The sequence below is a fragment of the Malus domestica genome, chromosome 10, assembly GCF_042453785.1.
Source record: "Malus domestica chromosome 10, GDT2T_hap1".
Taxonomy (NCBI): Eukaryota; Viridiplantae; Streptophyta; class Magnoliopsida; order Rosales; family Rosaceae; genus Malus; species Malus domestica.
Genome location: NC_091670.1, coordinates 4,371,160 through 4,387,111, shown reverse-complemented (window position 1 = coordinate 4,387,111; position 15,952 = coordinate 4,371,160).

Here is a 15,952-nt window from a genome sequence, read left to right as displayed (position 1 = left end):
TTACTAGAAATAACTTGAATACAACTTGTAATATGCAACATATTGCTAGGCTAATGAATGAAAAGACAAAAACAAAGAGGGTCGGGCAAGGTTTAACCTTGTCAGACAAGGCTGATTGTCTTGCAACTTCCTATCTTTGTGGTTTATCAGGAGGTTTGAAAGCTTAGAAAAGGGGTTGGGAGATGAGTTTACAGAAAGAAATCGATACTACAGCAAGAGTTGAACAGGGTAGCAGAGCTATTACAAAGGGTTTATCCCGAAAGGGATGAAGGCTTGGGCTGACTACAGCTTCGTTTTGAAGGCAAATCTAGCTTTGAGTAGAGTTTGTGCTTGTATTTGTTGGTTTGTTTGAGTGTCCTTAACTCTGATTTCTCTTTCTTCTTTAATAGACACTTTGGCTTGGCCTCCTGTAGCAACAATCTTGCCCGAATGCAGTTTAAATGATAATGACTAATCAACTATTTACTTGTACTGCCACTGTAAAGTACTTTTGGGCTGATTAGTTGACTGGTCTATACCACTTGGCCCTTGGGTAGGTGAGCAAGTGGTGCAAATGATCTGCACCTAGTCGGGAAAGCCTTTTTCTACCTTCTGGGCTTGGGTTGTGCTTCGGGCTTTTCTCCTTTTTTTGGGCCAACTCCCTTCTGAGCCCAAAGTTTAAGTTTTAACCCAAACAATGCCCCCTTCAATCAATATTCAGACTGGAATTCCAGGCGCCAATATTGATTGAATATCCGCATGCTTGTATACCCGCTCTTGGAACTTGTGTTTTTTAGACAGGATGCCTACGATCCTGCGTCTCTTGCTCTTCTCACGACCTTTGGGTTATCCTCTGAGGTTTCTATAAATTCAGGCTTGAATTTGCTTTTGTTCAGCCAACAAACCTCCTCCAGCCTTCGCTTTTATTAACCCTGAGTACTTCTGCCTTATTAGTTTTCTTCCCAAAACTGAGAAATGAGTTCTTCAGGATTCAAGTGGGGTTTCCTAAAACTCCCTTTTCGTGAGGAAAAAAAAAAGTTTTCATCAGATAACCACTATCCCCAACACCTTTGGTCAGACACCCCGCTATCTCCAACACCCTTGGTCAGATGGTTTCCTTATGAAGACTTGCCTTCCTGCTCGTTGTCATGATAAATCAGGCTTCACCATCATACATGGTGATGAATCTGCCTGATGATCCTCTACCAAGCTCATCTTGCCCGCACAACCTGATCACCTGATCGGATTCTATCCATGAAGACATCAGAAAACCAACTGAGACGCCATTGCACCTCGAAGAAGGCGAACGTAGCACATCGGAATTGAATTGAATTTCTTGTAAATTTCACCAATTTGTCGAAATGAAATAAACATTATCTTAACAGTCTTATGTCTTTCTGTCTTCTTAAATGACTGATGAATATACACTGCACTTTAGCATCCTGAAACCTGCTTTACTTTGCATCCTCTTCAATATAACAATCTCTAACATCCCATAATGTAGGACAATACTTTTTCAAGAATTTAACATTAATGGGATGTTTCTGCCAATTCCCTTCGAGGTCCGCCAAGTAATATCCCCCTTTGTCTAACACTCAACTAATCATGAAAGGACCTTCCCATGTCGGGCTCTATTTTCCAAAGCCCCTAAGCTGAGCTCCTAGAGGAAGGACTGTCTTCCACACCAAATCTCCTTCCTTGAAAGACTTTGCTTTCACCTTTTTGTTATAAGCTCGGGCAACAGCTTTCTTTCCTTCCTGAATCTAGTTCAGGGCTTCAATTCGGGCTACGTCTAAGTCTTCAATCCCTTGACACATGGCTTCGATATACTCTTCGCTGTGTAACCCAAACTGATTTTGAATTCTGACAGAACTTACATTGATCTCCATGGGAAGCACTGCATCTTGCCCGAAAGTTAAAGCATAAGGAGTTGTCCATGTTCCTGCCCTTTTGGAAGTTTTGTATGCCCACAAAGTATTCCCCAGCTTTTCATGCCACTTTTCTGGACTATTTATCACCATTCTTTTGATAATGTTTGCCAAAATATTGTTGCTGGATTCTGCCTGGCCATTTGATTGTGGGTAGTAAGGACTGGACTGGATCATCTTTATTTTGTATCTGCTTGCAAATTCTTCAACTTCTTTTGAAATAAAAGATGGTCCTCGATCCATCACTATGGTTTCGGGCACCCCAAATTTATACAGAATCTTGGTCTCAATAAATTTTTTTACTGCAGCTGAGGTTATGGATTTTACAGCGAGACCTCTACCTATTTGGTAAAGTAATCCGTTGCTACAATTATGAAAGTGTGGCCCTTGCTAGAAGCTGGGTAGATCTGCCCGATGAAGTCCATTGCCCATCCTCTGAAGGGCCAAGGCTTGACTATTGGATTTAAAGGTACTGAGGGTACATGTTGGAGAGGACCGTGCCTTTGACATTCCTCACACCCTCGGGCATAGGAATTGCAATCTTTTTCCATGTCGGGCTAGAAATAACCATACCTCCTAAGTAACCACCTCATCTTCGTTTCAGCCTGATGTGTTCCACATACTCTTTCATGTACTTCGGCCATCACTCTCATGGATTCCTCTTGGCCTAAGCATTTTAATAATAACCCGTTTGGAGTTTTCCTTAGCAGGTCTTTTGCCCATAAGACATACTTAGTTGCTTGCTGTCTATTTTTCTTGCTGGTGGGCGAAGAGGGATCTTTTAAATGATGGATGATGGGTGACCTCCAATCTTCTATCTCAGTTTCTAGAACCATTACATCCAGACTGAATCCTCTTTCCAGGATAGAAGGAAGATTTCTTCTTTGAATCTCCACATCCAACCCATATTTTCTTTCCTGTATTGGCATGCCTGAGGCTAATTGCGCAATCTCGTCGGCTGCTAGGTTGGCTCCTTTGGGAACATGACTAATTGATATCTCAGAATCCTAATAACTCAGCAAATGCATGGCCTACCAAGTAATATCCGACCATGGTGATATGTCTGCACTTGAACTCCCCATTCAGCTGGTTTATTACCAATTCTGAATCACCAAACACCTCTACCTCTATTGCCTCCAGATCTATCAAGATTTCCAACCCAATTATTAAAGCCTCATACTCTGCCCGATTGTTGGTATTCCCTTGGTAATCTAAGAGAAATGAGTAATAATGATAAATCCCTTGAAGGTTGATAATTACAATCCCAGCTCCTAAAGCCTTTTGAGTATAGGAACCATCAAAATATAGCTTCCAAAGAGTAATCCACAAACCAGCCACTCTTCTTATCTCCTGCTGGATTCACTCCTCTTTGCCCGAGATCCATTTGCCTGGCGGGATCCAAACATTAGTAACCTCCAGGGTTCCTGGTATATTGATTATCTCATCTTGAGATTCTTGATGCTCCGCCAAGAAGTCAGCAATTGCTTGGCCTTTTACTGCCCTTTAAGGGACATACTGAAAGCTGAATTCTGATAATGCTATAATCCACTTCCCAATCCTTCCTGTTAACATTGGCTTTGACAACATGTACTTTATCACATCTGTCTTGGCGATGATGTGCACGTGACAAGGTAACATGTAATGCCTCAGCTTATTGGCAGTAAAATACAGAGCTAAGCACAATCTTTCTACTGGGGAATACCTTGTTTCTACCTCGGTCAGGATTCTACTGAGGTAGTACACTGCCTGCTCTTTCCCGCCTTCATTATTTTGAGCTAGCAAACTCCCGATTGATTTATCTGAAGCGGAGATATGTAGCTTTAAGGGGTTTCCCCTTTGAGGTGGTACCAATACTGGCGGAGAAGTCAAATAAGCTTTGATACTATCGAAAGCCTCTTGGTGTGGTGGTCCCCACTCGAAATCTTCTTATCTTTTAGTCTTAGTAAAGGAGTCAGCGGCTGGATCTTGCCTGCTAGATTAGTAATGAATCTTCTCAAGAAATTAATTTGGCACAGCAGCCTCTGGAGTTGCACTTTGTTGGTGGGTGAAGGCGACTCCAATATTGCCCGCGCTTTGTTTTTGTCCACTTCTACACCTCTTTGATGAACCAGGAATCCCAATAAGTTGCATGCTCTCACTCCAAACGTACACTTCTTTGGATTCATCTTCAATTTGTGGATCCTCATTCTTGTCAATGCCTGCCTGAGGTCTATCAGATGCTGCTTTTCTGTCTTGGATTTCACCATGATGTCATCAATATACACCTCCATATTATGGCCAATCAGATCATGAAAGATGGCATTCATTGCCCTTTGGTAGGTTGCACCAACATTCTTGAGCCCGAATAGCATGACCAGATATTCATATGCCCCCACATGCCCAGGGCACCTAAAAGCTGTTTTATGTATATCCTCTGGAGCCATCTTTATCTGATTATACCCGGCATTTCCATCCATAAAAGATAAGACTTTGTGTTTTGCTACTGCATCTATGGATAAATCTCCCATGGGCATGGGATACTCATCTTTCGGTGTAGCGCCATTAATATTTCTGTAATCAACACAACATCGTATTGCTTTTGTTATGGCTTTTAAAATGGGTACAATGTTGGCTAACCACTCCACATATTTGGCTGGCCTGATAAATCCGGCTTTTACTAGCCTCTCAATCTCTTATTTGACCTTCTCTTCTATCTCCTTCGACATCCTTCGTGGTGCTTGCTTAACCGGCTTATATCTTTCCTTGATGGGCATTATGTGTTCCACCAAGGTTGCATCTAAACCTGGCATCTCAATGTAATGCCAAGCAAAACAATCTCTGAATTCTTGCAAGAGACAGATAATTTTTGCCCGATCCTCACTCTCCAATAAACCACTGATTTTTATTGGTCTTGGATCCTCTTTTGTTCCTAGCTCAATAACTTCCAAAGGATCTTGGACCTCTGGTGGTGGCTTATCAGGTTCTACACACAAAAATTCAACTAGCTCCGGGCTCTCGGGTAAGTCGTCTGGCCCATCTAGGTCATATATGCACTCGGCCATTTAAATGGCCCTTTCTAATTCTTCTCGACAAGATTCCTCCTTGCTTTCATCCTGGCTGGTTGAAGCTCCTACCTGCCATTCCTGCTCTTCTCTGTCTAAGAGCTCATTTTCTTGTCTTCTTCATTTCCCATACATCAACAGTCGTTTAATCAGGGATCTGACTGCCATTACCTGATCTTTCCTTTTTTGTTCTGTCATTGATGGTGTAGGGGTGTTGGGACGATACAAGGTCTATCCCACTCTTTTCTAGTAAGGAACAATCCTTGTTCTAGAAGCTTTTGGGTCGTCACCTTGGTAGGGCGTACGTTCTCATCTGCTCCTGAACACTTCAAGATTCCTACGTTGGGATTGTAGAAACTTGCTTCCGCTACATTGGCTGTGGGAAGAAATGGCCGTGATTCGGCCTCTACCATCTCCCAAAAGCCTGGCCCTTATGCGCTTGCCTCATGATAAACAGCCACTTCTTAATGTAGAGTGGAGGGTATAGCAAGACTTTGGTGGATCCAATCTCTTCCGAGTAAGGCTTCATAGGTGGAGGTGTAGTCCACCACAAAGAATGCCAGCATGATCTGTTTAGACCCCAAATCTACTTCTAAAGGCAATATCCCATGAGTCTTAGTGATAGCGCCCGAGAAACTAGAAACTATGAGGTCTGTAGGAATAAGATCCTATGTGCCTTTCCCCAACTTTTTCATCTGCTTAGCCGGCAGTACATTACCAGCTGCTCTTCCATCAATCAAAATCCTTTTGAAGGGCACCCCCTCCAAATGAGCTGTCACATATATGGGCTTCAGATGATTGGCAAGTGAAATGTTTGGGCAGCTGAACACCATCTTGTCTGTATAGATCCTTAAAGGACCCTCCTTGGATGCTTCAGATGATTCAGCTTTTCCCGATTTTCCCTCTTCAGCTATCTCCACATTGACGTGAGACATCATTGGCTCAATTGTTACGTAATCTCCTTCCATGGTGGCGGGCTGATTTGGTTGGGCACCAAACATGGTGAATAGCACATACGCCATGTTTATATGAAAGTTGCTAGGCTCCGACAGTTCTTCTTTCTTGCTCCCAATGTGGTCCATGAACTCATCCAACCAAGCCATCGCATCTGGTGGAAGCAGTGGTTCTGGTGCCCCCTCTAGTTAATTCACACCTGAATATGGTGTTTGCTTTGGAACTTCCCCGAAGGGATCCACTAATGATAGAGAAGGTTGTTTTTTCTCAGGTGAGACAGTTCCAAAACAAATAGGCTGCTCTGTCTTCCATCCGGGAGTTGGCACCATAACCATATCTTCTTGAGCTCTCCTCAAGATTCTATATTTCCCAGGGTGTGGGCTTTGTGGCACATGGTTTCCTTCGCCTTCAGTCTTGCTATTAGCCTTTTCCACCTCATGCTTACTCCTCCAGCGGAGCTGACTACTCCCCCCAGATGACGTTTTCTCCAACTTTTGATTTTTGGATGCTTCTGACGTCGCAGGGGTTTTTAAGGAATTCATGTAGGCTTTGTGTTGCCTTTGAACCCTTCTGACCATGGAGGCTCCCATTTGCTTAACGGGCTGTCCATTTTTCCCAACCACATACCATTTTTGCCCGAGGCGGGCAGGATTATCTTTTTTGACAGGGTTTGTTATCCTATCATTCCTCCTGACCTCTCTTCCCTTATGGTCGTACTGAGAATGCTCTACACCCCTCTCTTTTGGCTTCTTAGTATCTTTATCCTCTGCCTCCTCAGAAACTTCATGGTTGCGAAATATCTCTGATAAAGCCCTCGGTTGGGAATCTCCTCCTAACCGCTGAAAGACACTTCGGGAGGTATCCCTTCCTGTAGTCCGCCGAGCTTTCTCTTGTGCCTCTTTTCTCTTTTCTTCTTCATTCCTCCTGATCAGTTCATGATCTATGAGGGCTCCTGTGGGTGGTATTTCGAGCTCACACTCACATTGGCACTTACTGCACAACACCATCCCTTTGATTATGGCGGCTCTTGAATATTCGAGCAAGTAAACCACCCCTTTTATGGGTTTGTCAACCAGTTTTCTTTCTTCTTCCCTTGTGACCTTCTCTTTCCCCTTCTCCGCCCAGGCCATACTGATCATATTTATAGGGGCCTCTGAGAAGGGATCCGTATGTTTATTCGTCACCGCTGCTTCTTCTGGTTGGTTGATTTTAAATCCCCTTTTCTCCATATCATATTTCTCCCCAATGTGAGGTAAAGATATAGGAATAGGTGGTCTTAGAACCGGGCCATCTTCCTTTCTGGACCCTGCGGACGAGTTCTCCAGTCTTTGTAGCATGTGCAACAAAGCAGTTTGCAAATCTTCTGATCCCTTTGACATACTTCTTTGATCAAAGATGTCCCATTGGGCGTGCCAAAACTATGTTCGTGGCAGGAATTTCCGTCGGGGATGTTTCCTAGCCGACGAGCACACAGTTCCCCGAGAGGTCGGCGCCGGTTGATGCTTTCTGTCGGGCTTCTGCTTTACTGGCGGGCTTGTCGGGCAAGGCTAAAAGAGAAGGACAGAGTTAACTTTGAAAGGTGTCTTTGTGGGGCCTTAGGTGTAGGCCCTAAGGCTCACAATCAAGATTAACTTTTAAGTACTCAGGCGTGCCACTGCCATCTTCAGCATGGCAGATGTAAAACGGATGTTTGGGTTTTAATTATATATATACCCGAGAGACCATATTAGTTATGACAGATGCCTTTGTAGGGCCTTAGGTGTAGGCCTTGAGGCTTCCCGTTAATAACTAACTTTAGTACTCGAATATATAAGGTTCATTTTCTTGGTTATATGAGTCTTATAACCATTATACTTCTGATTACCTGAGCCGGAAGAGCAGAATGAATCCAAATAGGTGCCTTTGTAGGGCCTTAGATAGGCCTTGAGGCTTCTCATCAGAACTTCTTCTATACCCAACGTTCTAGCCTGAGGAACAGAATGAATCCAAATAGATGCCTTTGTGGGGCCTTAGATATAGGCCTTAAGGCTTCCAATAAGAATTCATTCCGTACTCAAACGTTCTATGGTAATCATAATATAATAGAAATAAAACTAAGTGACTGGTCGATTACTTGCGCCTCAAGTAACTTCGGACTTCTTGTTTATCAAAGCTTGTCGTGGATGGGTTAAGTCCATATAAGGTTCTTTTTTTTATGCCTTGAGGCCAAGGACTTTTGAGTGATCAAATCTTACATGCCCGAGGGCTTAGAACTTAGATCCGGCTTGAACTGTGAAGACATATTCAAATCGGATTCAAGCGCTGAGAGAGTTTTTTAATAGCTATATTACTAGAAATAACTTGAATACAACTTGTAGTATACAACATATTGCTAGGCTAATGAATAAAAAGACAAAAACAAAGAGGGTCGGACAAGGTTTAACCTTGTCAGACAAGATTGATCGTCTTGCAACTTCCTATCTTTGTGGTTTATCAGGAGGTTTGAAAGCTTAGAAAAGGGGTTGGGAGATGAGTTTACAGAAAGAAATCGATACTGCAGCAAGAGTTGAGCAGGGTAGCAGAGCTATTACAAAGGGTTTATCCCGAAAGGGATGAAGGCTTGGGCTAACTACAGCTTCGTTTTGAAGGTAAATCTGGCTTTGAGCAGAGTTTGTGCTTGTATTTGTTGGTTTGTTTGAGTGTCCTTAACTCTGATTTCTCTTTCTTCTTTTATAGACACTTTGGCTTGGCCTCCTGTAGCAACAATCTTGCCTGAATGCAGTTTAAAGGATAGTGACTCATCATCTATTTACTTGTACTGCCACTGTAAAGTACTTTTGGGCTGATTAGCTGGCTGGTCTATACCACTTGGCCCTTGGGTAGGTGAGCAAGTGGTGCAAATGATCTGCACCTAGTCGGGAAAGCCCTTTTCTGCCTCTGGGCTTGGGTTGTGCTTCGAGCTTTTCTCCTCTTTTCTGGCCAACTCCCTTCTGAGCCTAAAGTTTAAGTTTTAACCTAAACAATATATATATATATAACTCATATGAAGAGATAGGGACCTGGAGGGTAGGAAGTATGAAGGCCGCCTCTAGCAGTAGCAGGATGAAGAAAAGAGGAGAAGTTGAGAGAGAGGAAGAGGATGGAAATACCAAGCTCCATTCTGTGATCTTTGAGGTTGACTATGGACACGATGGAGCTAGATTCAGGAAGCCATTGTTGGAACTTGGAAGGAGTTAAAGAAGATGAAAACGTAACGACGAAGATCGGAGATGCTGGATCGCCCGAAAATGGGCTGCAAATTCCAATGGGAACAAAGAAACGGGGACTTCGATGTATGGGTTGCAAATGGATCTCGGCCCATTTGTTAAACAACTGTTGTTTGGGCCTAAATAAGCCAACACACCTACCGGATGAACCGTTCAAACCGACCGAACCAAACTAAATTAAAACCTGGGGCGTTGTGATATAAGTGCTTGAGTTTTCAACTCTATAGACTACATATATGTTGGTTTTAGAGATTTAATTAAACATTTTTCCTACAAATGTGGAGTCTCATCTATCATCATACCTATCCTTTATGTGTACCAAAATTACAGATCTTACCACGGCCTAAAGTCTTCACGTCAGGAAAAAAAAATGCAGGGATATTGAAACAAATTTCCTACAATCTAGCTCCTTTGATTCCCTCTAAAGATAATTATACAAAAAAAAAAAAAAACTAACGAAAAGTCCAAAAAAACTTCCCTTTTAACGAAAAGCATTTTTTAAAGGTATAGTGAATAGTGACAGTTAAAGGTAAAAATGTGGTTTTTCATTAAAAGTGAACAGTACCGGGAGTGTTTTGTTAAAACTCCCAAAAAAAATGATTATATACAATTTATTAAGGAATAAAATACCCTGCCTTTTTATTTTTATTTTTTTTCCTTTCAATGAAGAAATAAAATACCATTTAAGATATTTGTAGTAATCCATATGCAAATTTTAGTAGTAATTCATGTAAGAAAATAACATCGAGAATAATACAAACGTACCAGTAAAAATTATATGTATGAAAACAAACCAACTAAAACCGGAAATAAACATACTAGTAAACAACATTGAAGAACAAAAGTAAATGTACCAATCAACAATATATATAATATTAATCGTACCCATATTGTAACATCCCACATCGCCCAGAGCACTCCCAAGATGGGTGACCTACTAGGAAGTTGCTCGTGAGTTCTCAAAAACAAAACCGTGAAGGAATGGTAAGCCCAAAGTGGACAATATCGTGTTAGGGTGGTAGAGCGGGCCTGGGATGTGGTGGATCCGGGCCGAGATGTGACAAATGGTATCAGAGCCAATCCCTGGTCGGAAGTGTGCCGACGCGAACATCGGGTCCCTAAGGGGGGTGGATTGTAACATCTCACATCGCCTGGGGGAGTGATCCTTAAATGTATATTATCATCCTACCTAGCACGAGGCTTTTTGGGAGCTCACTGGCTTCGGGTTCCATCGGAACTCTGAAGTTAAGTGAGAAGGAGGCCAAAGCGCTCTCAGGATGGGTGACCCACTGGGAAGTTGCTCGTGAGTTCCCAAAAACAAAACCGTGAGGGAATGGTAAGCCCAAAAATGACAATATCGTGCTACGGTAGTGGAGCGAGCTCGAGAAGTGATCCGCCCCGGACCGGGATGTGACACATATGATACTAAATGGGACAATCCATAATGTATACAAAAACAATTGTAACAAAATAGTGAAAAAAACCTATCAATCAACAAGAACAAAACTAAATGTAACGGAAGCAAAAACTAAACGTACCGAAAGCTAAAACAAATTGTTCCAAAAGTTAAAACAAAACATACCAATCAACGATATGTACAACCCAAAATTAAAAATAAACGTACCAATCAATACAAAACCAATATATGATAACCAACAATAAACATACCATTACAAATTCAAATGTATACAAAATAATTATCTAACAAAAAGTATACTAAATAATAAAGAAACAAAAAAAATCTAAGCATCCATCATTTCAATTATTTTTTCAATTTTTGGATAAAAAAATGGCCGGATAAAAAAAAATCTCTCAACTAATTAAAAGGACAAATTTAGAAATCAATATGTAAAATTTTAATTTAAAAATTACAATTATTATTTTTAGTTTTAAAAAAAAAAGAGAAATACTTATGTGACCTAATGTACCAAAGCGCCTTGATCAAAATTCTAAAAGGGATGAATGTGTTTAATAAAAGAAATTCAAATTTTGAGCATTTAAATCTAATTAACTCTTTTTTTTTATATACAACAATACTTTACATCATAGGGTTTGAATTAAATTGAAGAGAAATGTCACTAACTATATTAGTAGTGACAAAATTGATTTTGGAAGTAGTTGTCTATTTTTGAAGGGATTTACGACATGCTAAATGTAATTATGTAAATTTTTGCCTGTATTTACTAATTAGTAAGGAATTTGAAAAAAACATTAATTATTCTTTAAAATTCGTTATCAAATACCTAAAAATCGGGAAGCATATTAGTAAGGTGCCATTTGATCCGGTTCTCTTTTCTTACTTTTCATATTTTCCAACTTCTTTCATTCCTTGCCGCTCAGTACTACGGTTTGGTGGTATTCATCTTCACTTGGAAATGAGAAGTCTTAGGTTCAAATTGATGTGATGAAAGTTAAGCACTCAAATTAAACCCTCTTGTTGTCAAATTGTAGTATAAATGCAAGTAGGGATCGTTCTAAACCGGAGATTAGGAGGGCTTGCTAAAACCTCTAAACTTACTCAAAAACATAAAAACAAAGTTAAAAACGTTTGAATAGACTCAAGGGACTCAAAACAGATTCTAAAGACTCAAAACTGCCTAAAAAAACACAAACTGGGCAGATTTGACTCTAATACAATTTTGGACGAATTTAGTGTTTTGGTTTGAATCAAAACACTCAAAAACACAAACAAAACCGAAATTTAACACTTTGAAACAAGAAAGTAAAATGGGGATTTTGGTTTTGATGAATTTGAAACAAACAAACAAGTTATAAAACTAGGCAGATTGTAAGACAAATTTGAGGAATACGATGATGGATGGATTAGTTAGAGGTCCATTCTTCACACATGACACACTTGTACATGAATCGATTTCCAATTGCTTTTCAATAAACTATTATGCTCAACACCCCAGATTAACCGTGATGCACAAATTAACCCTCATATTTTCCTTTACTCATTGAATTGGATGAATGCATGCGACAACCCAAATCATTCTCTAAAAATCCCCTATATGAATGCATAATAGAGATACAATCAGAGATCATTACGTTCAATGAAAATCATAAGTGTTGACGAGGCAATTATAACGCGATTGTGATAAACAACCTTCACTACTCATGAATATAAACTTGTAACGATTAGGTGAAACTCATTTATATTCTAGCATCTAATTCATGCATGAAAATTAAGTATGCTTCCTTAATAAACATACAAGAATCAGTTATGAATAAAATAGATAATTGAATTGCAATCACAACTTATCAAATCACAATTGGAAGAAATCAATTCATATCTCAAGCATGTTCATGGCTTCAAACTTCCCCCTAACTAAATGGGGGTTTAGCCACTCATAATTGCAACAAAATCAGAAAATGAATTTAACATTGGAAACAAAAGAAAGAAAACACATAAACGCTCCAACGATCCAAGTTGAAAGCATGCACGTCCAAGCACTTTCCTTTCCTTCCTTTGCTACGGCACAAGGTGTTGGTGAGTGTTTGAAGGTTTGTTTGTATGGAGGAATGGATGTGAAGATGAATGGATGTGTTTGAATGAAGGTTGTATTGAAATGGGAGTGAATGATCTAAGAAAATATGAACTCCATTTATGTTACACACACTTCCTTTTATAGAGGAAGTGCAAGGCAAAGCATGGGTAAAATGGAGTAGTGTTGAAATGATTCAAATGTGAAAGTGGAGTAATGATGCAAAGCATGGGTAAAATGGAGTGGTGTTGAAATGATTCAAAGGTGAAAGTGAAGTAATGATGCAAAGCATGGGTAAAATGGAGTGGTGTTGAAATGATTCAAAGGTGAAAGTGGAGTAATGATGCAAAGCATGGGTAAAATGGAGTGGTGTTGAAATGATTCAAAGTAATGATGCATGAAATCTGAAATGATGGAGGGAACAAGGAATGGTGTAGCAATTAAGTGCAAGGAGGGAACATGGATGATGATAAGGTAATCTTGACTCATGTTTCTTCTTTGGTTGCTGAGCTCTTTGTCATTTTTACATTAATTCTTCTTTCTTTTTAACACATTCCAAGCCTCTTTAGTCTTCAATTTTGTCCATCCACCTTGCTCCATGCATGTGCTATCCATTCCAAGCCCAAAACTGCTCCAAAATGCATCTTATTGCTTTATAAGGCCTATGAACCTACAAACACACGAAAATAGCTTAAAATACATAATTAACTAAGAAATAACAACATAAATGCATGAGAACAAGCTAACTCAATCGCATAAATATGCTCCTATCACAAATCTCGTGGTTGGCGAATTCAATACCAAATTTGTGTGGCTTAACAGAACTCTCATTTCTCTTAGTGTAAAAATATATCAATGTACTCAAAAAGTTATTTCATTCCTTTATTTTCTCATTTATGATAAGCAAACATTGAATTAAGAGATATGGATCCAATATTACATATCGTGTTTATGAACGAGCCTTGGTAAGAGTCACAACCTAATCATGAGTGAAATCGTCACATGTGTAGTGCCAATGTTTTCATGCATAAGCTCACTAAAGGGTCTATTTCGTTTTCCTACCTCTCAGTTGGTCCAACTAGGTCCGAAAGTACTCCTAAGGTAAAGTAAGGCTCAAGGAATACATCGTGTTCACAACATCATAACAATAATAAGGAAATACAATGAAATGGGTTTAGTGGAGAGCCTTGTGGCGTAGTAAACATCAATTTAGGTCATGAGGACTAGAGGCAATGTTGACCAACTTCTTATGTCAAGTTTCAAGGGGTAACAATGATCAAAATCGAGTTGCAAGAGGCTAAGTAGAGCGAACTATGAGTCTAAGGGAGTAAAGTGGCGATTTTGAGTTACATGGAGTAAAGTGAGATTAAAATCGAGGGTGTAACTAAAAATAAGCCCATTTGTTTACTTTCTTGGTTTGGTCATGTAATCTAAAGGTTGTTTGGTTATTTTCCAATAAATATTGGAAGGCAGACAAACTCGTAAATCATTATGCATTGTGTTAGTGAATCGTGCTGAGAACAAGTCAATCCTATTTAGTTTCTGCACAAGGAAGGGTACATGAATCATGCTCTAGATGTTTCCAATATGTCATCAAATAGTTTGGATTGCAATTGTCTCTGAATCAATTGAGGTCTACTATAAAACCAATTAGCTATATGGAGAGTAGTCTAACTACTTATAAACTCATGCAAGATTCTTTCTCCCATCAACGTATGACTCATTCTCAACATGCCCCTCATATGTGATAAATTTTCAAGTCTAACACGTGGACAACACAACGGGGTGACATCAAGCGTGTGTGGTCGTTTTACCGTTTAACTTCACACGTGAAACAACTTGTTCTGGTACCATGAAGAAATTGAGCTTCCACCATAAAACCAATTGACTATATACAGGGCCGACCCAGGCCCAATGCGGGCAGGGCGACCGTCCAGGGCCCAAAAAAATTGGGGGCACCAAAATTATTAGGATGATATATTTATATATGTTTTCATAAGAGTATACATTTATAAAATTTGGTTCAAGGACAAAGAAATTTAACTAGAACTAGTGGTTTTGTTGTTTGAAATTAATGAGGAGGTCTTGGGTTCAAAACACCGTGTGTGCTTATTTACTTTTCAATTTTTACGAATTTTTGTTTGGTTGTTAATTTATTTTTAATTAGTAGCTAGTAGCTATGTGGGTTGTTATTTTTAAAACATTTGTTCCAATTCAAGTCTAATCTTCAATAAAGGGTAATGCGTTGACCAAATTTTTGGACCAAATTTGAAAATCATATGACGTGTACCCATTTATTACTTATACATATCAATTAAAGACTAAAAAAATATCATTATTTTTTTAGTCCCATATTGACAAGGTTAGTAAATAAGAAAAAAAACCTCACGATTCATACAAAAACACTTTAAAAGTTTAGATGGAAAACAAAACTCATATCTATCTACTTGTAAATCCGGAGTTTTTTTGTTTCCTTCTCACGATACAAAATAAATTAGTTTTTCCGTGTTTCTAAATTATTAAGTTTGGAGTGTTTTTCTAAGTATAATTTTATCGATGTCTTACGTATGAAAACAAATAATTTTCTTATATAAAATGAGGGCACATTTTGTGGCGTCGCCCCGGGCCACAAAAATCTCTAGACCGGCCCTGACTATATACAAAGTAGCCCAACTACTTATGCTTATAAGCTCGCGGAAAATTCCTCTTCCCATCAATGTATGACTCATTCTCAACATACTAAGTAGGCTACAGATTTCATACCAAAATCGAAAACCCTTATCAATTGCATCTGACCGAGAAAAAATTTGGTGAGCCCTTGAGTCAAGGCTACACTAAATTAGAGACTTTCTCGACCTTCCCAGGTATGGCAGAATGGTCCAAAAAAGAATGAGAGAAGTTTCATGGTGGGTGACATAAATATTTTCCTCTTAACAAAACAAAGAGACATGAAATCCTTTTTAGAAGAAAGTTGGGAACTTTCTCGAAAATCTTGCACCCAATCACTTTGGTGAGGATAAATGTTAAAGGAAACAAGGAAGCTTCCAAGAAAGTTGGTTTTCCACCTTTGTTTTTTATTTTTTATTTTATTTTATTTTATTTTATTTTTTGTGGAAAATAATTATCCTTCCACTTTAGTCGTACACTAGTTATTTATACCCGTTAAAGTAGAATGAAATGCTATATTAAAGACTTGAAAAATGAATTTGCATAGCAATAACAACATTAATAACAAAGTACATGGAAAAGTGGGAGAAAAGCTTGAATTGTGAGAAGATAGGGATAAACATGATAGTTTATGATTGGATCACATCACT